This window comes from Equus caballus, chromosome 1 (genome assembly GCF_041296265.1).
Source record: "Equus caballus isolate H_3958 breed thoroughbred chromosome 1, TB-T2T, whole genome shotgun sequence".
NCBI classification, from domain to species: domain Eukaryota; kingdom Metazoa; phylum Chordata; class Mammalia; order Perissodactyla; family Equidae; genus Equus; species Equus caballus.
The window spans coordinates 155,165,539-155,191,738 of record NC_091684.1 but is presented as its reverse complement, the minus strand read 5'-3'; the positions used below and the strand labels follow the sequence as shown (position 1 = coordinate 155,191,738).

Genomic DNA, 26,200 nt, shown 5'->3' with positions numbered 1-26,200 from the left:
CTGAACTTAACCACTAGGCCACCAGGGCCGGCCCCCTTGTCTTTAGTATTTTGTTACAGCATCCCCAGCATACTAACGCAATTGTTTATCACCTGAAATGGAAGAAAAAATCAGATGGCTGCATCACTGAAAGTGAAAGTAGTCTTCTCTCTCAATACATTCCCCACCCCACTGTCACCACAAATGCCCCTGGTGCTCTAAGACAGGGCTTCTCAGCCCTGCTAATAACTTCCGCATTATTAGAATCACCTGGAGAGTTTCAAAAAAAATTTGAATGCCTGGGCACCCCAGATCAATCAGATCAGAATTTTCTGGAGCAGAGTGCAGGATCTGGCATTTTGTAAAACTTCACCAAGTGATTCCAACATGCAGATAGAGTTAGAAAGCTTGTGTTAGTTTAGTCGGTGTGGCTCCAGACCAGCTGCCTCAGAGTCACCATAAAAGCTGTTAGAAATGCAGATTCTCAGGCCCCACGCCAGACCTACTGAATCAGAAACTCTTGGGGCGGGGTTCAAGAATCGGTGGTTTAACAGGCTCTCCAGACGATGCTGATGCATGCTCACGTTTGAAAACCATTAGTCTAGTACATCCATGTTTTACATGACAACAGCTCCTGAGAATCTGAAAAGTTATGTATTCTTTCCACAAAAAAAAATGATTTACGTACAGAAAATTTTGTATTTCGTAGGAGAGAGTTCACCGTCTACCATGGATGCCTCAGGGTCTAAAGATCCCAGTTTAAGGGCTTGAGTGTCCTCCTCTCTCCCTCCAGTCACCAAACCATAAATGTAGAAGAGAGTGTTTGCCCTTTCTTAATTGCAAAATAAGCAGATTTCCAAGGAGAAGCCCTCTGCCCTCCCCGCTCACATGCCCTTCTCCAGGTAAGTCAGGCGCTGCTTGGGAGAAACCTACGCCTCCTGCTTGTGGCCATCAGTCTCCATGCTAAGGTTTACAGGCCTGGGGTCAAGCTGTGCATTCACTCACCTGATACAAATGGCAATACTTTTCCTAGACTCTCATAAATACAAACAACGCCGCTGTGAACAGATCAATGCATGTGTCTGTTGTGGCCAGTCAAGTGCAAGTTATTTTTGGTAGCAGGGCTCAGGAAGAATACGGCAGCTTTTCTCCAATCAGAATCACTTTTATGTGAAAGTGACAAAGATGAAAAGTCATGGAAGAGAAGGTTGATAATTAAAAGACATCTGTGTCCAATTAGAGTGTGTGTTACCGTTACTGAGATAGGAGTGATGTATGCTGGTAACAGGCAGAGAGGATCCAGGCCCCAGACACCATAGACTTTTGAGCAGGGCATTGCCTTAGGCAAAAATTAAAGGTAATATTGACGGAGATTATTATTCATTGAATGGCAGCACTGTGCCTTGCAAATGCCCCCAGGGCTTAAAATCTAAGTTACACAGACAAGAAGATTGGCTAGCCACTAGGTGGTCAATGTTTGTTTGGTGGGTACACTTAATGAAGTTCCTCATCTGTGTCCAAATGCAAATCAAACTTCTGTGGACTCAAGCTGATTTGTAATACCAAGGCCAAACTCAAATTCTCCGTTTTCAAATGGAGGAAAGAAAAAAAAGTGTAATGTGTTCCTGATCCTGTTTGCCTTTAAAAACCTTGCTAGCATAGCCATGTAAATTATGTTCCCTTCAATGAAGCTGTATTTCAGGGCCTAATAGGTTATAGAGGTAAATAATGTAGGAGGTAAACAATGTAGGTTGGGCATCTTCATTCCCCTGCAAGGTGCCAAGAATGGTCTCAGCTAAAATCATCTGGAAGAGATTTGCTAATTTGAATTATGGAAGCCCTGATAACCTCTGACTAGGAAAGAGAGGAGTTGTGTGCACACACAAACAGACACACACACAAATTTATAGGTCTCGTTAAATGAAGTTCTTAATTCTTATCTTCATCTGATGCCTTCCTTTCAACTGTCAACATTTCCAAACGAAATCTAAATAGCATTTATTATTTTTCTACCTAACAAAATATAAAATGTATTTGAATCCCCAAAGCTAGTGTAGGAAAGAAAACTGAAGAGTCACATGACTGAACGTCCACATTGGAGTGGGATTTGCATGCCTGGATGTGACAGCAAGTTGATTCATATTGGATTTTGTATATTCTGGAGCATGTAATGAGTTATTGATCTGTGATAAACTAAGCTGACATTTTTGTAACCAATAGGCCATCAGTATATCCATTAAGCATAGGTTTCAGAATGTATCGTTATGATCTGGTCATGGGTAGTTTCAGTACACATTCACAAGCATTTGTGCAAGAAAGAACATATACATATTTACAAATGTGCATGCATATCTATGCTGTTTAATTCTCTCCTCTACCCACTAGGAAATATATTTTTCCTTGCACAACAGAAGTCTTCTGTTCACTTACTCCAAAGTACTTCCTTGACATCAGTTGATGGTTGGTTAAGAATGTGATCTCAGGCTTTTCTTAGGAACTTAAAAATTGTTTTCAATCTAAAGTCTCTTTAGATGACTCAGCCTTCAAATCCACCAGGTCATATTATCCACTCCAAGTGTTGGTTGGGAGTTCTGCAGTCCCCACCCATCCGCAGAAGACAAAGTTGTCTGAGGCTCAAGTTCTGAAAGGCCCCTGAACCTTGAGCTTTCTTGCTGCGTTCAAGAGGGAAAAGGGACTTCCAGGGGTTTCTCTCAGCCTCAACAAAACGCTTTAGACATTGCTCTCAGATACTGCAACTCTCAGCAGCTATTTTTCGAAGTAAAGGTAGAAGGGAGAAGCGAGAGGGGTTCTCCGTGGTGAGAAAACTTGGAGAATCTCCTAGTGACTTCTCTTGCTGCCAACATGAAGAGAAAGGCTGGAGGCAGTGGTGAGGATCTGACATCTGCTCTGCAGTTTCTTGGAGGCCAAGTGCTGTGAAAGGCACTTCACCGACAACCCTACGATGTGGGAATTAATACTCCCCTGTTGCACTCCATGAGTTGTTATTTTCTCTACGTCACACAGGTAGTGATAGACCTGGCATTTAAACCACTGCTCTAGGAACTGCCTGCACATTTCGTGGATGTACATACAATACTGGGGATAATAATGCCTGTCTCATAGATTTGTTATGAAGATTAACATTTGTAAAGTATCTAATTAAGTACTTGACACAACAGGGACTCAATACGTGAAAACTATTATTATTATTATCATTGTAACTATAATCACCATTTTGTAAGTCCTACCCAGGCCCCTATTACTGTGTCACGGTGTGCTTGGCACTGCATAGGTGTCCAATAAATTTTTGTAAAATTATCAAATAGGATAAAGGATGTATTTACTGCTCCTCCCCCTATCACACCAGGCCCAGGTTTTAAAGAACATGCCAGAATGCGTCAACTGCATTTCCCTTGTCCAGGAAGGCCAGGGTCAATGCATATCTGTGAAGTTGCTGGAAACAAGGGAACAGGATGCAGGGACCTGCAGATCCCTCCTCTCTGCCAGAGCAGGAAGCACAGGAAGGCCATGTCTGGTTACAGGGCTGTCCTGATAGGCATTCTGAGGGCTGACAGTTATCATCCTCTCTAAAAAGAGAAAGTCCTTCCTGGCTGTCCTCTCTGAACTCCCCATTAGAACTTCTCAGGACACCAGAGTCCAGAGAGGAATCAATGATCTTCAGAATCCATTCAACATTGAGTCTATTCTATCAGAAATCACTTGATCTTTAACACATGTTTGAGGAACTATGTGCACTTTTAAATTTCCCCTCACAATGGCTATTTCCCATTATTAAAATATGGCTTTAGTGAGCTCCTCTGAGATTACATATTTTTTGCATAATCCATAAAATTTAACATTTGAACTACTGCTCATGGTGTAGTGGGGAATGGTCAATAAACATTTAAATGTGAGCTATTTTTGAAGTTCTGCCTCTATCTCTGTGTAACCAGTGGAAGAGATGAGAAAATGAGAAAAAGAAAGCCAGTGTAAGCTTAAGTATTATTTAACAGACAAAATGATCAAACTCTCCAATGGCAAGAACAAAATTTTATAAATGCTATTGCAAAACCTCTAGCAATAAAAATAAACCCCTTTTACTTCTTCAAAGCATGGCTACTAAAATGTTCCTACCGAGAAGAACTTCTCAAGAGGGAAATGAAAATTTTTTTGATATAGATGGAACCTAAAAATGTGAATCTACTAAATGAGAAACATTTATGAACTTTGATTATTCCCTTCCTGTCTGGAAATCACCTGTTACTTTTTCCCTTCCTCCATTTTTTTTCTCTGGTGTAGCTGATTCACGTACATGAAACAGAAATACATGGCACACAGGCATCTAGTCCCTATTGCTATACTCGTGGCAGGCATAACCAATCAATCATAGTACTCCTTCCCCATGCATCCTCCTGCAGCCAAATCATCTTGTCAATGCAGCATACCATGCAGTCACTACCTATCAGAGTTGGTACAATATATTACACTTACTTGCCACCCTTGAACTAGAGACTAACTAGGTCCCTAAGGGTGGTTTTCCAGGTCCTGTTATAATTTACCACCCTCCCCCCCGAAAGAAGTAGCTATAGCATTCTCCATTGTATCATTCAATAAACTTAAATTTAAAAACAGCTGTGAAAGCAATGGCTGGCACAAGGGAAGTGACCATGATTATAAAAGAGGGAGAACATGAAAAAAGAGTAATCCCTAAATTGCTTTTTTATCCTAATTATCTATACAATTTACTAAATGTCTACTCTGTACCCAGCCCAGCAAAGATGAGAAGGGTAAGCTTACGTCAGCCTTTCAAAGGCCTTTCTTTCACTCCTCCTTTTATTTAACACTATTCAATAGGTGCTATTCAATTAGCTCCTATATTTCATCTCTGAAATGAACCTCCATATAATCATAAAGAGCAGGAGACCTAATATTTGCTGCAACCTACTGTGTGCCAAGCACTATGCTAAGTGCTTTGCCAATGCTTTCTCATTTAAGGCTTTAACAACCCCATGGGGACTGATATTTTTATTTTATACGTGAGAGAATTAAAACTCATCAAATTAAAGTAACTTTTCCAAAGTCAAACAGCTGTTAAGGAGTGGGATTGGGGTATAAACCTGGGTTTATTTGTCTCCACGTAGTGCTCTTTCTACCACAGCAAATTACCTCTAAAGAAGACCTTGGCTAGTTGGCACTCTGTATTAACACATCAGCAAACTGAATCCTGGAAACATAAGCTACCACCAACAGAGGATAGTGGCTGTCCCTCTGAGCCATGCCTAACCATGTAGCTTAAATTTCCCTCTTGCATTTAGCATCAATTCGGTAGGAAAGGAAGGGTAATATTTGGGGGAGAAAAGAAAACAGAGGAAAAGCAAGAAGACCCAATTCAAGATATTCCTACTTTCCAGCTACCCTTTGATAGCAGAATCTTTATCAGTGCCTCCAAAAAATGATTCTGATGCCATGTGTTTGTGTATGTTTAAAGAGAAGGGTAGATGGAAAGATTTTAAATACACCTCCATGAATTTATTATTAAGGGTAAAAACATTCTTATTTCAAATTTCCGTGTACAACTTTTTGAAAAAAGGCACCGTCTGTTGAAATAATCCTTCAAAAGAATTTCTGAAATCTAAAGCAGGTGTATATATTGTTAATCAAATGTTTAATGTTTACGCTAGCTAGCCCATTAGCTTTAGCTAACTGTAATTTATGGCACAGAGGAATTGTATTTTTATAGGCCATACATTCATTTTACAGTACTTAGGGGCCTCTTGTGTAGTCAATAAAAATATTTTCACTCTTTTTTATAGTATATAAAATATAATTTTTCTATTTAAAGTAAATATAAAGGTGTACATTTACATATTTGAATTTAGGCCATTGGCTATAGCTGTTATTTATGTCATAATATCAATAACATAACACATTTTTGGTCGGCTCTGAACATCGCTAATCATGTATATCACTATTCCTAGGGAAAAAGAGAAAAGAATCCATCCTGAAGCAACTCACTTTGTGACAATTTCCAGAAACTTCCTGTGGGGAAAAAATGATGCCTGTGAAAGATAGTTCCTACTCTTTGAACTTACATTTTCATAAAGGAAAGTAAAAAATTAATACCATTATCTAGATAGTTCTGGCAAAAAAAAAACACTCTCCTTGAAATGTCCAAGTAGATAATGGAGATAAAAATGTTTGGGTCCAATACTAATGGGCTAGTTTTCTTTCTCTCTTTTCTGGAGAGGGGGAAGATGGGGGAGGTTTATGTGGACATATGTGTCGTATGTGGGAATATACCAAAAAGTTTTACACGGTTTTACATTTTCTTAATAAAGATTGTTTCCTTCTGCTAATAAAATTAATTCCTGCTCAGTGAAAGAAGAAAAACTTCTGATAGTATGTGGAAGTGTGTTGAAGAAAGAAAATTACCTATTTCGAAAACCTAGGGATTTTTAACATTTTTGGTTTATACTCCCCCTCCCCCGTTTTGGCTTTGTTTTTCAAAAATGGAAGCATATGAATAAGCTGTTCTATAGCCTGTCTTTGTCTCTTAGTATATTATAGATGTATTTCTATGCACAAAATGTTAAGAGGTCCCATCACTTTAAATAGTTGTATAGTATTCCACTGACTGAAGACACAATAATTCAAATATTCCCTATTAATACATATTTAAGTTTGAAATTCATCGCTATTATGAATAGTCCTAAGTATACATACATTTATGTACTGTTGCCTAATTTTTTTTTTAAGAATTAATTCTTGGAGATGGACCTTCTGGTTAAAAAGATAAGCACATCTTACCTTCAGATATATCCGGTACCACACTGCTACCACCAACACATATAAGAATGCTCCTGTCCCCATGCATCCTCAATGTTAATTTTACTATTCTTTTTAATTAAAGTCAATTTTATTGAATATAAATGATAACATTATTTTAGTTTGCATTTTAATTACTGTTGAAGTTGATATCTTTTTATAGGTCAACTGGTTGAAATTACCTGCTCAGTATCATTTGCCCATGTATTTTTGGCATATTTGTATTTTTTTCTTATTGAAGTGCACTTAATATATTAAAATATTAGTCCTTTCACATGCAAAAGAATAAATTTGGACCCCTACCTCACACTGTATAAAATTAACTCAAAATGGATCATAGCCATATATGTAAAAGCTAAAACTATTATGCTCTTAGAAGAAAACATAGGAGTAAAGCCTATGACTTTGGATTAGGCCATGGTTTCTTACATATGAGACCAAAATTGCAAGCAACAAATACAAAATAGATACATTGGACTTCACCAAAATTTAATACTTTTGTCCTTCAAAGGACACCAACCAGAAAATGAAAAGAAAAGACAACCCATGGAATGAGAGAAAACATTTGCAAAACATGTATCTGGTAAGGGATTTTTATCCACAATACATAAAGAGCTCTTATGAGTCATTAATAAAAAGGCAAATAACTCAATTTTAAAATGGGCAAAGAATTTGAACAGACATTTCAAAAAAAGTATACAAATGGCCAATAAGCATATGAAAAGATATTCATCATCCTTAGTCATTAGAAAATTGCAAAGCAATACCACAATGAGATACTACTTCACATCCACTGAGATGGCTATAATGGAAAAGATACTGTTTGTGAGGATGCCGAGAAATTAGAACCCTCATTCATTGCTGGTAGAAATATGAAATTCTGCAGCCAATGTGGAAAACACTTTGGCAGTCCCTCAACAAATTAAACATAGGGTTATCATTAGCAATTCCACTCTTAGGCATATATCCAAGAGAAATGAAAACATATGTCCATGCAAAATCTTGTATATAAATATTCATAACAGTATTATTCATAATAGCCCAAAAGTGGAAACAACCCAAATTCCATCAACTGATGAATGAACAAACAAAATGTGTTATATTCATAGAACGGAATATTATTCAATCATAAAAAGAATAAAGTACTGAAACATGATACAACATGGATGAACCTTGAAAACTTCATGCTAAGTGAAAGGAGCCAGACACAAAAGGCCACATATTATATATATGACTCTGTTGGTATGAATGTCTAGAATAGGCAAATCTATAGAGACCAAAATTAGGTTACTGGTTACTATGGGCAGGGGAAGGCGAGATGCACTGACTGGTGATGGGTACAGAGTTTTTTGGGGGTAATGAGAATATGCTGGAATTATATTGTGGTGATGGATGCAGAACTCTGTCAACGTACTAAAACCCACTGAACTGTCTATTTTAAAAGGGTGACCTTTTTAGTGTGTGAATCTCATCTCAATACAGCTATTATTTAAGAAAGAATAATAATTCTTTTGTTCTCATATTGCAAATGGTTTCCAGTTGCTAATTTTGTTTTTCACTGTTATGAACTTTTATATTTTTATAGTAAAAATATTAGTCTTTTGCTCTATGGTTTTTGGTTTTGTGTCATATTTAAAAACTCTTTCCTTACTTTAGGTTTGTGGGAATAATTATTTACACTTTCTTGTAATCTCTTTTTAAAATTTAGGTATTTGATCCACTAGAAATTTATTTTTTGGTGGGGAATGAAGTGTGAAATAGGATTCCAGCTTTTTTTTTTTTTTTCCAAAATAGACAATCAGTTGTTTCAGCTTGATTATTTAATAATTTATCCTTTCCCTGTCACTTGAAATGCTACCATATTTATATTTTAATTTCATATTAAAATGAGTTAAATTTGTATGTTAAAATTTGTGTCTATCCCTGTAATCTACTCTGTTCTGTTGACTTGGTTGCTTCTCCCTGCATTCCAGCAGCACTGTTTTAGTTGTTGTAGCTTTAAAATACATATTATTACATGAGTAGGCAAGAGTTACTTTCTTTGTCCAGAACTATCCAAGCTAGTCATATCTTACAATTCTAAGTGTTCTTTAAAGCAATCTTCAATACACCCACACACAAAAAATTCATTGGAAAGTTAATTACAACTACACTGTATTTAGAGATTAATTTAGAGATCATAGATATATTTATCACATCAGACTTCTTACACAATAATGAAATCTGGTTCTTCATTTACTTGTCTTCTTTTATGTTCCTCTGAAGAGCATTATATATATATATATACATACATACATAATTTTCAAATATATCCAGCACATTTCTTCCTAATTTTATACTCAGGTAATCTATGTTTAATTTACCTTTGAGAATGGGATACTTTTTCCATTATATGTTGCAATAATACTTGAGTGGTATTTGGCATATAGGAAAGATAGTGATTTTTGCATTATTTTATAAACTATTAACCTTTCTAAATTCTCTTATTCTTTCTACAAATTTTACAATGTTTGCCTCCTTCTTTGTAATATTTGTGACTGTATTTCATTTTCTTGACTTATTGCTTTGGCTAACATTCAAAATCATGGTATATAATATTAGCGATCGATGACTTTATCCATGGCTTTATCTTATTCCAGTTCTGTTTCAGAGCTGTACTCAAGATGTATTTGAAGTTTTTAAAAGATGAGTTATAGTAGTAGAAATACATTAACCTTTCTGGTAATAATCTCTATGTTGTCACTTGAACTATCCATTCAATAAATATGTATTTAGCCAGACACTGTCCTAAGCACTAGTGATACAGATATGGTCCCTGCTTTCTAGCACTCACTGCTGTAGGCAGTTACTTTTACCCTTTTTATTTCTCTGAAGAACTTATGGGACACAAGATAGCAGTAGATCACTAAAGCAATGATAATGACAGAGAAAAGAAGAAGGGCGCTAGAGGGACAGTGCGTAATGGGGAAGGAAGAGAGGCAGGTATGGCACATATTGTTTAACAAAGCAACCCAAGTTATTTTTACAAGGCCACCAGATTGGTCACTGGGCTATAGTAATGTCTAACCCTAATATAAGGTTTTATGGTTTTACTCAATAAAACTTATATAATGTTTTCACAAACATTAATTACTCTACTCCTAACAGCAGCCTCATGTTAAACATTATCTTAACATTACAGAAGAGGAAACTGAAATTTGGAATTGTTAGGTCACCAAAGCTAAGCAAAAAACCAAAACCTGTGCTCTTTGTACTTACCTTAATAAAACAATTGGATAATGGAAGATGTAACAATAATTTTCATTATCTTTGGCAGAAGGTTTTAGAATTCATTCTTCCCTGATTTTTTACCAAAAAGCTCCCCACTTCCCACTTCAACCAGAGAATCACCTGTCAATCACACCAGGCCATCCTAACCAGTGCTTTTCCCAGTCCTTCTGAATCCAGGAATACCTAAGACCGGTCCTCTGTGAAAGCCTTGTGTTCTTGTCCCACATTGACTTGTACTGATCAAGAGGCAAGGGAGGGGGTGCTCAAATCAGGGCCAAATTCTATGCTACGGTCTGAAAAATGCGGACTTTCTATCAAGCCTGCAAGCCTAAGGCCATTACCAGGGAGTGAGAAACCCTTGCTGGACAGCCAAACTCCTGTGGCCTCAGATCAATGGGAGCCTGCTCCTTCTCCAGAGTGGGGCCTGCCTCCGTCCCAGAGACCTTTTCCTAATCTCCCTCATTGATGCAGCACACACAGGAGACTGTCTGGGCAATAGGATGTTGTATTTTTCTCCCTCTCTGCAACTTAAGGAATATCAGAGGAAGAAGAGTGGGAGAGGAAACTCAGGAGGCCAGATCAGCAATTCAGTCTCTGCTGAAAAGGGCTCCAGATCTCACTGCTAAAGTGGGATCTTGAGAGCTCTCTAGCATATTAAATATTCATCAAAACCCAAACACTACTTTTTCAATATTTGGCGGAATAATACAAGTGGAGATTTGTCCCATGTCTACTCTTGCATCGCTCAAAATACATAGCACTAAATTATGGTTCTAACGAAGTCAGTTTAACAGATGAGGAAAGAATCCTTTATAGTTTATCCCTGCCTTTCATTTCCTCTTAATTTAACCATAAACTAAACGGATTCATAAAATGTTTATGGGGGTAATAAAGTGATGTTTTTAATACAAAGGTTGCTTATGTAATTAAGCATACATTCTATGACATTCTGTGTAATTTGAAATGGTTTGCATGAAATTAACAAATACTTATATCTATTTTATTTCTCCTTCCATTAATGGCAAATAATAAAACAAAAAGAGAAAAAATAAGTTCCTGCCAGGGTAAATACCTACAGTTCGGAAATTGAAACTGCAGTAGTTGCCAAAGACTTTATCTTTTTCTTGGAAATGTGCCATTAAGTGTAATTAGATTTCTCATTTGCCTTCCTTTTTTTTCACTCTGTCACTCTACTTTTTTTCTGCCCCCTCCCTTTCCTCCAATTTCTCTCCCTTAAATATTAGGAGAACACGGTCTGTTTTCAAATGGCCTACATAATATAAATGAAGAAACTAATCACAGTAAGAAAAAATAAAGTGGCCATCTTTCTAATCCTATAACTATTATGTTCCAAATTATTTTGAAAGTATTGTTACTTCAAAGCTCACCCTAACCATTGACTAATATCATGATGCTCATGACCCCCACACTCACTTTTCATAAGCTTTCTTTTTCTAAGTCAAAAGGAAAGCTATGCTTGAAGAATTAAAGTCATCTTCTATTTTTTCCAGAATTTTTTATAAAGAGCATTGGAAGTGATCTAATCTTTATTTTTATAGCATTTTATCATCTTTCTGTCAAGATATGATTTCTTACTCTGAAATGATCCACTCTCTATTATATTTCATGTTAACATTTCAAATCAGGTAAAATGGTGATGTTCGTGTCGTCCAAGATAATTGAGAGAAGAAGTCATTGAACTGTATTTCTCTAAATTCATTGAGACTTTAGCAGCAAATATTGATACTCAGCGCCTCAGGATGCCCAATTTTACATGGAGTGATAGTGGTTTAAGTAAGTTAATTGTTGGAAATTTTTCTCATCTACACCACACTGAGAAAGAACAATGTTCCCTTAGCATTTCTAAAATAATGATTTTGGATAGTTTCACAAAAAGTTTTAAAAGTATCCATCAGCATTTTCTATCAAAGTGTTAGGCTGAAAAGATATCTCTGAAGAGCCAGCTCGAAAAGGTATTAGATAAAACATGATGAATTGCCGGGTCTATTTTGTCTATGTTCATAAGACGCGAGTGTGGAAGGGGAATAACTCCATAATCTTCCACTGGATGGTCTCTGTGTTGGAGGAAACAGTCCAGGAGTGGGAAAGATTAAAGATTCTCACCTCAGTGTTTCTGAGCACATGAGACTTCAAAGGGCATATAGGCTAACCTAGGCCATTTGATGAAAATTATATTTCCTCTCATTTTCTTGTATACATTTAGCTCATTTAGATTTTGGTGTTTCTCTGGAAGATAGACAGTTTCCCCTGTCCACTAACTGTAATTATAAAAACAATTTCCAATGTGCTACTGAGCATCCCCTCATGGACACCGTGCTAGTACTTTAAGCTCCGCTCATCCAAAACCAAACTCAATTATCCCCACTGCAAACCTGCTCCATCTCCTGTGTCTCCATAATTCAACTTTTCTTAAATTAGACCAGACCAAGAAACTTGGAAAAATCTCCCCCACACACCCCCTCTGACATTCAAACATAGCACACTCTGCTAGGTCTCTGATGTATGTTCCTAGTTTTCTATTGATTCCACCACCACTGAGGTCATCTTCTGTCCTGACCCCTACACTAGCATCCTTGCCTCTGAAACCTCCTTCTTCTCCAAGCTGTTCTTCCTTCTAGCTTGAGTGCTGTCTCTCAAAAGCACAGCCTAGATTATGATGATCTTTTCTTCAAAAATCCATGGCTTCTAAACACCCAGAGAAAAACATTCTAACTCCAGCAAGTGCAAATTCAGAAATTCTGTACAATGATCCTTTCTTGTCCTTCCAGTCACATCTCCTACCACTTGCCTCCAGGAACGCCATCATGGTCCAACCACACGATGCCCTCCCACCTTCTCCTGCCTTTGCTGCCCCTCAGCCCACAATAGTTTTGTTATAGTCCTCTACCCTTAACACTTGTCTTTCAGTGTGCTTGGCTCAGCTCATATGGCCCCATGTCGTGAAGCCTTTTACAACCCGCACTATTATTCATTCCCCCTTTTTCTGTCTGTCTATAGCAATTTTCCTCTACTTCTGGATTTAGCATTCACAGCATTCTACCAGGTATGATGTTAGCCTCTTGCACATCTGTCTCTCTTATTAGGTTGCACGCTCTCTCACTCGTTATTCCATCCATCAAATGTCTCCAGGGCTCCTGTCCCAGCCACTGTTCTAGACACTAATGATACAAAGACCTAGTTCTCTCCCTCAAGAAGCTTGGTCTAGTAAGTGATAAAATGTGTTAATAACGGACGTGGTGAGATAAGTGTAATAAGGAAGTCCAAAGGGCAGGGAAGAAGAAGACAGCGTGATAAGCACCAGACTTCAATTCAGAAGACAGGTTCAGGGTCTGGCTCTGCTATGTAACTAAATTATGATAAGCAAATCTCCCGGTTTCAGTTTTCTCATTTGCAAAATTAGGATCCCTACCACCTAGTGTTCTGTAAGGACCAAAATAAAATTAAGTAGTGATTTCCATTTGCTCCACCAGATCCACTCTGTCCTTTTTTGCTACTCTGCCTCTAGTAGTTGACCTCTAAGCCAGGGGGTCCACTCCGCATTGCCTCTGTGCCTCCAGGTTCTGCTAATTGCTCCATCTTCTGGCTGGTTGACTCCTAGGGGTAGTCAGGCCCCAGGGTAACTCTCCCTTGTGGTTTCTCTGCACTCTATTCACCTTTACAAATAATCCCTTTATTAAAGGCTCCTCAAATTACCCAAGTCGAGTGTGCCATCTGTTCCCTGCCAGGACTCTGACTGATAAATCTGCTTTTCAAACTTTAAGTTGCTGTCTAAATGCAAGGTAGTCCTCATTTATCTCTGCATAGTGCTTTACACAAAGCAGATTGCTGCTATTAATAACAAATGGTGAAATGAATGTATGCAAGGATGAATGAGTGAAGGATCCTGCCCTCTTCCACTTTGGTTACATTCTTATTGGGAGATAGCTCCTCGTCACCTTGATTGGATTTTGTAATGTCCTGATTTCACTTGGAAGGCCCTCTGTACCCTTGGAACTCACTGTCTCTTAGGGGAAACAGTTCTGCAGACAGTCTGTCTCAGCCCCTGTATGTTTTTAGTGGTTTAATGTGAAAGGGTTAGCTTTGTTTGAAATTTCTAGAAATATCCTCCTTCTCTAGGCTGCACACTTACCTGATATCAAAATGGATTAGTTATTTGTTTGTGTATTTATATATTTTGTTCGTCAACATAAAAGTGGGTAAATAAGTTAAAAGCAAGCAAATTGCTTGTTCCCTTATTACATGGGAACCAAGGGCATATTCAAGGAATCAGTAGTGCAGACCCGGGTAGTTTTTTCAAAAACACAATAGATAAACATGGAGCAAATAATTGCTTCCACTGCCTCTTTTCTAGCCAAGAGCCTAGCCAATGAATGGGCAATCGGGTAGCTTCACCAGATGATCTAAAACAAAGGCAAATCACAGAATTCGGTAGCTTGATACTTATGAGGAACTGAAATCATGACTGATTAGACTTTGAGATTGATTTATTTCCAGCAATTGTAGACTATCCTTGTCTCTTGCATCCCCATGTATCTCAGTAAAATAGCAGATAAGTGTTTTCCTCCTATTTTAATATTAGGCTGATAACTTAAAAAGGAGAAACTGACCCACGGAAATTATCCTTTGAAAACACACTTTTGAGTAAACATACTTAATAGAATGTTTGGTACTGAATAGAGATTACTCATGAGCAAATAATTGCATAACTGGAATTCTTACTTAAAATTTGTGATGAGAAATGAATTTGTTTATTCTATAATTATGACCTGAAATTTAGAATATATTGGGGTAGTTTATAAGCACAATTCCAAAGAGTGTAATATAGCAAGAGGATTCACAAAACCTTTAAACAGGAATTCTTGGAGGAAAAATACACACACACACACATACTGTGTGGGCACATGCATCCAGATGCAATAAGATTTGAAAAGTCAACCATTGAATACAACTATAACATAGAAATATTTTAATTTAATAGGTGTGTGATACTGTTAAAACCTCTAAACAGTCCTTTTGGGCCTTTCTAGATTTTCCAGAAAGGCTCTTAGCCAAACAGTTTCTTCTTTTAGCTTTGCAGTTGAAATATAAATTCAGACAATGACAAACTCTGTGAGGCTGCTTTTTAAAACTTTTCTTAAGAACATAAGTTTGAAGTGATTTTTTCAACATACATCACAATTCCAGCTTTTAGAAGACAGCCATGCAGAAGCTCATTCCAGACTACAGTAAAGTGAATCCGATAATGTTTAAATCTAACTTGGTTGCTAGAGGCAACTTGGTGAGAAATTCTGTTATAGAAATTTATAGGCTCAAGTTGTCTTTCTTTACTTGCTGACTCTCAACTGATGATGGGATCTAGGTTTGAATGTCAGAAAGATCTAGGGACAAGGAAAACTTCAGCAGACCACTTGTGGAACCAACCAAAGGTTAGACAAACTATAGGTTTCTCCCAAACCTTCTTCTAGGACACAAATGAAACCCCTGTAACTGGGGCTCAGAGAGAGAGCATTACCCTCTGTCACCTCGTTTGTGTCGTTGCTGACTCAGTGACACCATATCCCCGACCTATTTAAACACTTGTTAGCAAAATGTACCTCCCATGTGCTGCTGGGCCTTGCCACTTCATCGCGGTTTAATAGGGCATTTGGGATTTTAGACAACTCCTATAACAACAGCAGAACGCTAACAGTGTTCGCTATTGATTTTTATCCCAGAATGTCAACTTCTTCCCGTCCCCCGTACACATATTCCCCTTCACTCCCTTGCATATTAGCGGTATAATTTTTTAAATGACTCTAATATATTCAATATTAATAAAATGTCCATAATAGTAAACGTCCTATCTGAGGAGGCAAAAGGAAAGAAAAAAAAGTATCCTTTTGTGCCTTTATTTGGAAAGATGGAAATTACCCAGAATCCTATTCTGTTGTTTTTAACCAATAGGTGGCGCTAGTGGTTTCTGGCAGTGAATTGGCTCTGTAGCTGTTATGTACAAAAGTTCTTGTGTGTAGAGCATTCAGTGATTAGGATTTTTTTTTTTTGCAGAAGGTGCTGTCATATGGCCCTAACCATTAATAGAAACATTTGTAGCTTAACCAGTGAGGTTTATTTTAATATAAATTGGCATGCTATTAAATAGGGCTTTTTTCCCATTATTTGTAAGTGATTCAGAGGAGTTACAGGGGTGATAGAAAGCATGTAACATACACAGAGGTTTGAACTATGCTATAAACCCAGTCGTGGAGTTCCTGACACTAGTTTGTATTCGTCAAGCAAAAACTATCAAAGAATTAGAAATTGAAGCACACCATTTTTAACCTAGCTTTGAGCATCTAGTTGTGGGTTTTTTAATGTTTTTATTGTCTATGTTACCCAAGACATATTTTTTCAAACCTATGGTCTTTTCATTTTTCATAGCATGGTGCCCTAGAAAGAAACTTAGGCTTGAGAGCCAAACAGACCCGTATTAGACTCTAGGCTCATCATCTACTAGAGCTGAAAACCCTGACAAGATGGTTAACTTAAACAAGCCTGGGTTTCCCTGTTCCTAAATGATGCCTGTCCCTAAGGGCTGTGGTATGAATTAAGTGATACTATATGGGTAGCCGGTATCTGGGTTGTAATAGGTACCCAGTTAGTTTCTCCCTTTGTTGATTTGAATTTTAACATTGGCTTAAGCGAACAAAAAAAACAAAAAACAAAAAACAGAATTAGGCAGAGAGGTCAATTTCACTTTTTTAAAATTTAATTTAATTTTTTTTTTTTGAGGAAGATTAGCCCAGAGCTAACCTCTGCTGCCAAACCTCCTCTTTTTGCTGAGCAAGACCGGCCCTGAGCTAACATCTGTGCCCATCTTCCTCTATTTTGTGTGGGACGCCTGCTGCAGCATGGCTTGACAAGTGGTGCGTAGGTCTGCAGCCGGGATCTGAACCAGCAAACCCCGAGCCACCAAAGCAGCACAGCAAACTTAACCGCTGCACCACTGGGCCAGCCCCAGAGTGGTCGATTTTAAAAATAAAAAGTATATATTTTAAAAAACAAATAAAGTGTTCTAAGTCTCTTCCACTTTTGATTATTTTCATTATCTTTCTCCTTTGTTAAGACATTCTAACAGTTAGATATTATTCAGCCCCAATTCTTCAAGGTCAGAGGCTCGGTTGCTGTAAATTTGTGGAGAGAAGGCTGTCAGGAATTTAGGCAGAGTCTGAGCTTCCTTGCATCTGCTGGGATGTAAGCTGGCATCGCTGTATCTCAAGCATTCCTTCCCAAAGTACACATAAGCACAGTTAAGTGACTTTGACTAAGTTATCATCTTTTTATTTGACAATCTCTCCAAACCGTTTATTTTGCTTCTGTTTGTTCAAAAAAATCTTTGATAAAATGGTGATAGCATTCCTCTCTCTTGTCTGTTTTCAAAAGAGCTAGTATTATTAAAGGCTGTTTGCTGTTCATCTTTCTGATGGAAAAAGAAAAAAAGAGCCTGGTTCTTTTTATTTGGCTTGAGCACTCCGTGTCATTCCACACAGTGGCACCTGCAGAATCATTAGCAAAGTTAGCTAAGTAACTGATTTACTATTTCCATAAATGCATGGTGCATTCTCTTGACTCAGAGTGTACAGCAAAAATTATTCATGCTAAGGTAGAGTAATCAAAATGACTAAAAAAGCATATTTTTGTCATTCCAAACATAAGCAAAGCTGTGGTCGTCTACTATCATAGTACATAATAATAGAAATGAATTATGTCAGTAAAATCTTGAGATGTAAGATTTACCATGATAAATATTTTTCATTAAAGTGAAATATCTTGGCAGAGTCACTTTCATATGCAGACTGTTGACAAAAGGAGGCCAGCTGTGCCTATGCAGATGCCGAGATTTGGGTCTATATTATTAATGATTTATCATGTCATGGAGAGCTTAGATTAGTTTTGAAAGCAATCCCTTGCCACAAAAGCACTTTCTATAATGTGCGAACGCAAGGAATACTATATGTGCATTCCAAATTAATCACAGAAGCTGTAGCTACCTTTGATATTTCAATACCTCTATCTTTTTATTTTGAAACGTGAAATTCTACATCCTAAACTGTATTACTCATTAAAATTCATACCAAATGTTATTTCATATCAGCTGGATAGTGAGTAGTGTGTGTATCTGAATTGATAGACATACAGACAGACGGGGAATGAAGGAGATGGAAGGGAACAAAAAGTTATTGCAAGCCTAGTGTGTGCCATGTGCTCTTGCCCGAAGTCTCACATTTAATGTGAGCTTGGAGTAAGTTTCTAGTCCACTTCTGCAGGATTCCAAGACTGCACTGCCTACAGGGCATGTAGAATAATATTCACTAATATTTATTCAGTGCTTGCTGTGTCCCAGGTAAGACGGTAAACACTTTATATGCATTATCACATTCAATCTTCATAAAATCCATTTGAAGTATTGTTATGACCCCTGTTTCACAGATGAGAACACTGATACACAGTGTGGTTACATAAATGACCCCAAGAGAATAGCAGCCTGGATTAGAATCCAGGTTGTCTCATGTTCCAAAGCCTTTGCTATTAACTACTGTGATTAACTGGGACCTCACTATTAACCAGTATTATAACTAAGTAAGAGGTAGGGTTTGGCTCCTGCTTGTTACTACCAGTGTGGCCTTAGGCAACTCACTTAAACTTTCTAAGCCTCAGTTTCCTCTTCTATAACATGAAGATACTAATAGTACTTACCTCACAGAATTGTTGCGAGTTATTGTTTGTAAAAAGCTTAGAACAGAGTTTGGCACATATAAGGCACTAATGCTTTGTTTAATAGCTGTAATAGCTAAGGAGCTGTACTCTCTGATGATTGATAAACTTTTATTGACTATGGCACACAGATTGTCTACAATTTTCAGACAGCTTTTGTTCTTAAAACTAGATTGGAAATGAAGCAAATAAAATTCTGAGCTTTACTCCTAAAGTAAACAAACAAAAAAATAGATTGTAGATTAAGTTACCACTTATCACTGATGGGAAATGTATGCAGATAACACTAAAGCGTAATCACTAACCGTCTATAGCACTGAGCCCTGTAAGTATTCTTTTTGGGTGTGATAAGAGCTAAATATCTTCCGTCCTTTCTTCCTGGCTTCCTTTCTTCTTTCCTCTTCCTTCCTTCCTCCCTTCCTTCCTTTCTTTATTATTCACTCAGTCAACAAACATCCTTACATGGGTACTGTGCTTGCCCTGGGGACACAAGTGATAAACCCCTACTCTGGAGGAGCGTACAGTCCAGAGATGACTATACTCTCTGGTTTAGCACATAAAAGAGTGTCAGAAAGGGTGGGTTCCGTCATCAGATCTGTTTAACAAGTTTTGAGTGCCCATGACATGCCAGGCACTGTGCGAGGCACTAGGGCTGTCCAGGTAAATAAGACAAGACCCCTGCAGTTCGGAAGCACCCAGTAGGGAAGACATCCCGAACAGGTATTTTTCCTTCCAGTTGGTAAGTTGCGTAAGTGAACTTGCTGGGAGAGCACAGAAGAGAGGTGCATTCTGGGGGCTAGTGGGATGAGGGAAATTTTGACACCTAAACAAAATTTTTGTTAAAAGTCTAGCAAAGCAGAAATTAGAGGACATGAAATTATGGGGAAAGAGTACGCCACAAAGCAAAGACATCACAAGTGAAGACATGGAGACATGAAGCAGTGTGACATAGGGGGGACTGCAAGTTGCGGGTCAATGCTAGATCCTGAAGCATAAGGTGGCGGGCGAGTCAGCCTAGAGAAGTGAACGGGCTCAGTGGGTCAAATCAACTGAAAAGACCAAATGCTAATAAACTGCATACAGAATGAGCAAGCTTCTTAGACTTCTTCCCACTAAAATCCAAATAAAGAGTGCCATTTTCCTGACTATCGAGATTCTGGGAACCAGAGAAATGATGTATCCTTAAGAGGAATATTTTGATCCTGACCAAAAGAGAAAGGGTCCCATTCTTTCCATGTCAGCGGGTTGTCCACTTCTTGGCCTCTCTTCCCCCAGCAGACCAAAGGAAGGGATTGGCCCTGAGGTCTAGACTGATATTTAGACTGAAAACACGTCTAATCCTTGGCTTGAAATGACCTCCCAGCATATCCTTCTGCAACCCAAAAGAGGTTTTCTTCCTGGATTTAAGAACTCAGTCTAGAGTAAATGGCACTCTCTATGTGGCGCTCTGTAAAGCTGGCCATCCATAGCGGTATTTTTGCAAAGAATTCAGGAATCTAGACAATTGAACTTTTTTTTCTTTGCTGCTCCTGCAGACACAGGACAACTCAGAAGCTTTCTGCCTCCAAGTGAGTGGCAATTTGATTCCTTCTCAAGCCGTGGTCACCCTCATGCATCTTCATTCAGCACACAGAGCCCTGTGCCTGTGGCGGGGCTTGCTCCCTTGATGGAGAAAATATGGAATGACTGGATGCCACTAAAACAGGCACAGCTTTCTGGGTCAGAAGTTGGCTGGGGAAGGGCCCTGACTGCCAAGTAACTTGCAATGATGTCAGAGCCCAGCACAACCAGAAAACACCAGCCAGGCAGCCAACAAAAGCCTTCACAACAACAGAAAAATCACAGAGCTGTGTTGCCAAAGCTGGTCTTCCCGCCCCCTACCCCTTTCTTCGAATAGGAAGAACAGCGGGAAGAGAGTTTATATTTTAAAAGACTCTCCCTCCTCCTCCCTCCTTCTTCCGTTTGGTAACAAAGTGTTAACTAGTGAGGAAACAGTTCTCCGGAGGAGTCCTGCCCCAGTTCCTTGGGGTGTCTTTTTTGTTTCTTTTCAAGGCTGTCAGTGGAAGTTTCAGAAACAAGGCGAAACTGGGTATTTTTCCTAAATGTAAACATGTAACTTTGTGCTGGGGAGAAAGCAGAAACCATGGAGGAAAGGAAAATCCTTTCTCTGTCCCCTTCTTCTCTCTTTCACGGTGATCAACCATACTCAAGTGAAAATTAAAAGTTTGGCCAAAAAGCTCTCTTTTTTCTTTTTCTGTAAATAGATGCATCAATGGTTCATTCCAGCCATTTAGAGCCGTCCGTGATTTATAACTCAACTGGAAATTAATAAAACACATCCCGTTCTTGGAAATGAAGTTTGGATTAAAATCCTCTTGTTTTGGAATATATGACTTTTTTCTTTCTTTTGTGACAGTAAATTTAAAAGGATGTCACTTCAAGGACATTTTCATTTCTCCCTCAACATATTACGCGAAACACTTGCCTGTAAAACCGGCTCATTAGCCTGCAAAATTATACTGTACTGAATGGCTTTCATTCAAAGCAGAAATGGGATTTTTAGTAGGCAATTTCTGTATTTTATAAAGATAAAGCAATGTTTGATTGCTTCTTCCCAGCTGTTTTGCTTAGTGGTTATAAAGAGAAATGGGGGGGGGGAGGATGAGAAAGGTAATATGGGGGCGGGTTTGTAAGGATGTGCTTAAAAAAATAAATCTTAGATTAGAAAACTAAGGCTGAAGTTTACAGAGCATCTACGCCTGCAGCTCCTCTGGGCTGCAAAGATTTTGTCCTCTGGATGTCTAGAGGAAAGCTGTGAAAAAGTAAGGGAGCGAGAATAAGAGGGAAAGAGGGAGGAAAGCGAAAAGGCTGCTGCTGCACAGCCTGTGCAGCAGCCACCGCGAGCTGGATGACGGAGGCGCCTGGAGTTGCTGGAAGGAGCAGCTCTTCAGAGGTGGGGAGAGGGCGGGTGCGCAGCACAGCGCCGGGGCGGAGGGACGCGGAGGCCACCAAGGGGTCAGGCGGGCCGCGGCGCCGGGCTGGGGGCCTCCAGGCGGCGCTGGCCGCGGCGCTCGGGCCAGGGCGAGCGCGCCGGGCCGCCCGCGCCTCCTGCCGTCCGCGCCCGGGGGTGGGCCCCGCGGCGCGAGCCGCCGAGCGCGGGGAGGGAACCCGGCTCCCCTGATGGATGGACTTGGAGATGGATCGAATTACACCATTTGCCGTGCCTCGATTTGTTTTGCTCCCGCTCCGTCCCGCTGCCGCTGCCGCTGCTGCAAGGACTGGTGGCGGCGACTTTCAGGATTATATTGAGGAAGCCAAGACCTAAAGAGACAGAGGGATATATATGCATATTTTTTAATTTTTCTCTATTTTCTTTTTTCCTTTCGCGTGACAAGCTTTTTCTTTACCAGCCTCCCCCCATGAGGTAAGACCGTCTTGTAAAAATTGGCTAATGCTCTGGGCGCCTGGTGGGGATCGGATCCAGATCCTCGGAGCCTGAATCGCAGCCCGTGAGTGCGTGTGTGTGTGTGTGGATGCCTGTGTGTGTGGATGCGTGTGTGTCTGTGCGTGTGTGTGTTGTCACTGGAGAGTTGATTTCTTTTCCCAGCAGCTCTCTGCCTGCCGTGCGAGGGACGCGCGGGGCTGGAGAGGTTTGGTGGACCCGTCAAAACTGGCAGAGCTGGAGGCTTGGGGGAGGGGCACGTGGGCTCGGAGGCCCCCTCCACGGTGCGCCCACCTCCGGGGAAAAAAGCGGAAGGAGGGGGCAAGGAAAAGTTTCTTGCCAGGCAGCGCCAGCTCCGCGCTCCCCGGCACATTATCAGGGGGTGCCCGGGCTGCTTCGGTGACGGGCACGGCCTCTCCAGCCAGCGCGAGAGCCGAGCCAAGGCCAGAGCAGCAGGCTGCGGGCTCGGCCGCCCCCTTCCGCCCGTCGGCCCCGGAGCCGATGCGGGGACCGCGGGGGTCGGGCAGCGCGGGGCCCGGCTAGAGCGGACGGGCGAGCACTAGCCCGCGCCGGGAGCAGGGGCGCGGAGCAGCCGCCGAGACGAGAGGCGCTCGCCCAGACGCCGGCTACCTGTCAGTGCGCCCCCGGCTGGGACGGCCCCCGGGGAGCGCCTGGTGGCGAGGGGCGAGGGCTCCGGGGACTCGGACACCCCCACCCTCCAGCCTCCAGCAGCGGCTTCTGCTCGGAGGGCAGCCACTTCCCACCTCTCTCTCCCCCTGCTGGCCGAGCGCGCCGCCAACGGGCTCTGGGGCCGGGAGCTGCCCAGCGCCCACTCCGCCTCCCACCCGGCGCCCGGGTTTCTGCTCCTGGCCACTCTCCCCCGCAACTTTCCGTGCTTTGTTCTCCGGCTGGAAATGATTTACGGAAGCGTCTTGGACAGGGTCTCCGCCAGGCGGCAAGAGCTCAGCGTGGAGATGTGTTACGTTCTCATCTACCCATGAATTATGGATGGAAACAAATAAGGAAGAGTCAATTTTGCATGAGCCCCTTCTCCGGCGGCGAGACGCGTCCTGCAGCCGGGAGGGAGCCGCCGCCGCCGCTCGCGTCGGCAGCCGCTGGCAGGGGGATGGTAAGGAGGAAGGTAGGGAAACTTTTATTTCCCGTCTTGACAGCGATGATGTTTGTTCCTGGTCTGCAGAAACTGATACAGCGGCCGCCTTGGGTAATTTGGAAGGGCTTAAAAGCTTCCTCTGTCGTGTATAACTCTTGGATTGAAATAAAAGGTCGTAAAAGGACTTGAAGGTGTGGATGAGAACTGGGTTTGCAAAATTTCTGTTCAATCGACTCTCGGGACCACTGTTCTCAGGGGATTGTTTAAATCCTGAACTTGTAAAGAGCTAAATGTCACGGAGCTAGGAGGAATGAAGTAGCGGTGTTAATTACAGCGTTAGAGGAACTCAGGGTAGTCCTGCCCGCTCTGAGGTGACCAGTCAGTAACCCAAGTTCCAGCATCCCGACCCCGCTTGTCTCTCAGCTGGTTGATTTTCACACAGAAGGGACAGAAGATCATTACTATAGATATATAGACTTTGTCAACAGTAATTGGACCTTATTTAGGTACACCACTACAGGCGTCTGCTTTCCCTTAAAGATGATTGGTAGTATTTCCAGTTACTTGGGAAAAGAAATGTCTAGGGCAATTTTCCCATGAACTTCTGTCTACTAAGAATTTTAAGTCTTCGTACAAAGTATAGGTGCTTTCTAAGGATTGTCCTTCCTTCTGCTTGATATTTGGGGCACTAAAGTGGAGTCTTTTGTTTCTTTCAAGGCTGAAGTCCTGGGGAGTGGTTTACCATTTTTCTAAACTGGTTTGGTCTCTGCCCCTCTGAATAGGAGAAATACTTGTGTGGAGAAATTTTTCAAGGTTTCTTCCTTGTAGAATTGAGAAATCTGATCTCAGACAGCTCAAGGTGAGGATTTTACTGTCCTTTTGGTGGTTTAAACAGGAGGTTTTGATGCCGGTTTTATTTATGTTATGGAAAAATCCCCTCCCTGTCTTAGGTATCTAACTCAGGAAATTAAGTTCTGTGTCATCATGTTTAATGTAGTGAGTGACAGGCATGTTCTGTCAGGTTGGCAGATATTGCACAAACATTTACCCTGGTGTAGATAAATAGAAAATGCCAAATAAGCTCTGAGATTTGGGCCTGTATTACCATGAACTGCAACATCTTCAGGTAAATAAACTGTAGCTGGCCATAGCTGAGTATTGTTTTTTCATAGTTAGTGTCTTTCCTTTGATCGAGGTCTCTAGAAGGTGCTCTCAGAAAGACGCTTAAACAAGTAACCCTAAGATTTCCAAAATGTTTTGCTTAGCCGACCATTGTCTTCCATTGGCACATTTAGTTAGATTAACAACCAGCTACTGTCTCTTCTTGGAGCCCCACAGAGTATTGCTACCTGTCCTCGTTTCTCTTGGGGCTGCTACATAGATAACCTTTTTGGAGGGGCATTTCTGTGATGTAAGGACAATGTGCCAGGAATATTGTGATTTCCCCATCACCCAACAGCTGGCTAATTTGAGTTTGATTTAGATTTGTGGACGTTCTGCCCTCATCGTTTTTTTTTTTCTTTTGGTGCCCTCTAATAGCACCATCTGGTCATGTCTCCCCCGGTTTGATGGATTTGAAAGATGGCTGTGACGTCAATCTATCAGTTCTTAGAGTGAGGGCAACTTAGGTATCCACTGGACTTCAGTTCCCTCACTGTGTGCTGCCCAGAAAGAATCTGGCCAGTAACTGTGCTCTGGGTGAGGGGCCCCTGAATCCTGTGTGGTGGTTTCAGGCAAATAAGCAGGAATCAGGGCTGTGGTTCCCAAAGATCCCATAATTGTTAAGGACTTATTGAAACGGGAGAAGTTCTTCACTTCTTGCTGCTCCATCATAATAAACCTTGGTAATTAGCTTAGTCATTGTTCTTGTGTGTGAGTTTCACTAAGATACAAAGAGTGAAAAATGCATCTGAAATAGGGTCATTTTTCACCCTTCTGATGCATTTTATGCAGAGTTAAGAGCCTGGCTGAATGCCTAACCATTATCAGTGTAACCATAGGAGGCGAACTCCTTCCCTAGCATATTGCAGGATAAAATATTACCTTTTATTTCAATTAATAGACTTTAAGCCTGAACATTCTACGTTCATTTCTAGAGGAAGCAGGAGGCACTTGGGGTATGCCAACCAGTCAGTGTTTATTGAGTACCTGTCATTTGCAAGGAGCTGTGCTAGCCAATGTTCCAACACCAGGTGAGGTAGACATGTGTCTGTGTGTTCAACTTAAGTAAGAATGCAAAGAGGCAGAGAATAGCCAAACGGATCATTTGGCCAAAAAAAAAAAAGTAAATATGAGACTTTTTTTGAAGCATGTTATTTTATCCTAAAGATATTAAGGCAAGATTATCCATACAAAGTATTTACAGTGTTCCTGCCTTTAACACTAATAATTCAACATACTATTAGTGTATTTCATGTATTGAAACTGTCATTAGAGCAGGAGATCTCATTTTCTGTGGCTCATGTGAATGGAGACAGCGTTAAAATTTACCAAAGCCAGTGGCTTAGGTTGCTGCTTATTTTGTGAATAGCTGCCAACTTCCAGTTGGGAAAAAAGTGTGTTTTGCCTTATTCCCATGACACAGGGAGAGAATAAAAATCGTATAACTATATTAAGCATTTCATAACCCTTTTCGATTGAAGTGGCTGTTGTCAGGCTGACTTTTCTTCAGCCCCTGACAGCAGTGGCAGTGCAGCTGATAATTGAAGCCGCTCCATTCGTCCCAACAGGAAAACTAGGAAACGCTCTTACTTTGAAAAAGCAACCGTTTATGTAACCAAGGGCAATCAAATCAGTGGTCC

General features: G+C 40.4%; 1 protein-coding gene across 46 annotated transcripts in view; it reads left to right on the top strand.

Moving 5' to 3' along the window:
- Nucleotides 1–26,200, top strand: part of SEMA6D (semaphorin 6D) — a 571,496-nt gene that overhangs the window by 495,022 nt on the left and 50,274 nt on the right. For 6 of the 46 annotated variants that reach the window (XM_070271671.1, XM_070271596.1, XM_070271583.1 and 3 more), the window contains exon 1: nt 22,648–23,429. The exons of 15 other annotated variants lie outside the window; for them this stretch is intronic. The gene's annotated coding sequence lies outside the window, so the exon portion shown is untranslated. Of the gene's footprint in view, nt 1–21,886; nt 22,271–22,387; nt 23,430–26,200 lie in introns of those variants that run through there. 25 more of the 46 variants (XM_070271503.1, XM_070271651.1, XM_070271570.1 and 22 more) reach the window with 21 other exon arrangements.